Here is a 2,194-nt window from a genome sequence, read left to right as displayed (position 1 = left end):
CATGTGAATGAAGGAAAATAATAGCATTAGTAATTAGTAAGCCTGTTTTTGAAATTAAAGAGCTCAATTTTCAATTAATTTCCAACTCTTACTATATGTAAAAATGTATCAAATACTGTACTGTAAATTTCCTCACAACCTTATATTCAACACTAGCCTAATTTCTATTATGAAGTTTTAATTTTCAACTATAGTTTTATATCATTGTCATGTAAATATATAAAAATAGTGCATATCATCAATAACACAAAAGATTTATGAACCTCCAAACTCTCTTCAAAATTTCAACCTATCCCAGTCCCACCTCTTCATCCCCTCTCCCCAGAAATTCACTCTAAGCAGCAGTAGCAAATTGCATTGCACTTATTCAAAATGGTAACTATAGTTTCAATCACTTCATACATAGGCTAAGTTGATAACATTAAGTTGGATCAAAATATCAAGCACAAACAATTCATTTGTGTTAAAAACCTATAACTATAAGTCTGCTTTTGACCACCAAAGGATTAAAGTTTAGCTGTCAGTTGGGGGCCAAGCACCTGACTGGACCCCATCCTTATATCCTATAGTTTGGGGGACCACAAGGGAAAGCGGAGTTTAATGGATGGGAAGAAAACACAAAACAAATGAAATATTGTACAAGCAACTTAATCCTGTTGACAGGTCTCATCAGATTGAATTGGTTTAAGGAAAGTTTCCACATTAATATCGTGCACTATGGTAGGGACCTGGTAACCTAGGTTAGGTTATCTGTTAACGAAACTTAGGCTACATCAGAAACATTAAAAGCATAAAATAAAACAGAGAAAAACCATATTTTTAAGTCATAACTACTGTACAATAATGATTTGAAGTAAAATTTTACCGTATCCTTTTCATTTTTAATGTATGCTTTGAGCATTTCTGATATTCGTTTATTTAGAAAATTAGTACCTCTAGAGTTAATGTGCCCTATCCTTATATCATACAACTAAGGGGACCACATTACGAAAGCAGGATATTGCGTGGGGAGAAAAACAAAATGAGTGAAATGTAAGGACATTAGTTCCACTGATGGCTGTCATTCAAAATTAGGAAAATGTACGGAATGATTTCAAACTAATATCATGCACTTGGGTAGGGACCTCATACCTTTGGTAAGGATAAGTTAGGTGTGGTTGGTTACATCATCAGCTAATGAAACAAACATCAGAAATGTTCAAAGCGAAAATGAAAACAAAGTAAAATACCATTTTCATTTGTTTTACTGTGCATTTTGAATGCTTCAGACATTTGTTTTGTTAGTAAATGACCTAACCTAACCTAGGCTACCAGATCCCTAAACTGTAGCATGATATTAATTTCAAAACATTCCACATACCTCAATATGAAAGAGAACTATCAATGGAACTATGTTGCTTGTATTCCATTTGTGTGTATGTGTGTGTGTTTACGGTATTTCTAAGTATTAGTGCCGCATGAACTGTATGGAATGGTTCCGTGAATACGAGAGATATTCTGGAAGCCATGTGTTCAAGAAGCAATTGACTAAAGAAATCTAGGTGAATGTCCAGAAGAAATGCATAAAGTACCAAAATTAAAAGTAAAAGTAAACATATTTAAAGCGTTTTAACTTTTATGATGAGGAAACACCAATTTTGCCTTACTATAAACAGGTATTGTCTAACCTTATAAGTCAAAAATCGAAAGTCATTCGATGGGGAATTAGTTTTTTGAGAAACATTACAGTAAAAAAACCTCACTGCTAACTCCAGTAACATTTCGAGGATGCTGATAGGAAATCCATATGGTGAATTCTATCAGTGACAAAAGTTTTATTATTTTATATTGTGAAAATATAGTGTGACCATCAGCAAAACCTAGTTGTAATAAGTTCTGAAAGGTTAAAAGGAACATACTAACCTAACAAAAAATAAGGCTGCATTACTTAGCCTGGGGTCTCACTGCCCGGACCCCTGGTGAAGGAAACCAAACAAAGTTCCTATAACAATGCACATCAGCAAAACTATAATAAAGGTTAACTACAGTTGACCAACAAAAAATAACGGTAAATGACAAACAACCAAAATACTATAGAAAAAGTTAATTCCCAAGGTAATACCCGACGTGGAGCTAATACTCAATTCTAGCGTGTTTTCCCCAACCTAAAATCACCGCTTTCCCTCTGTGGTCTAACGAATTGTAGGATAAAAGG

This window comes from Macrobrachium rosenbergii, chromosome 8 (assembly GCF_040412425.1).
Source record: "Macrobrachium rosenbergii isolate ZJJX-2024 chromosome 8, ASM4041242v1, whole genome shotgun sequence".
Taxonomy (NCBI): domain Eukaryota; kingdom Metazoa; phylum Arthropoda; class Malacostraca; order Decapoda; family Palaemonidae; genus Macrobrachium; species Macrobrachium rosenbergii.
The sequence above is the reverse complement of the archived record's forward strand: the minus strand, read 5'-3'. Positions refer to the sequence as shown.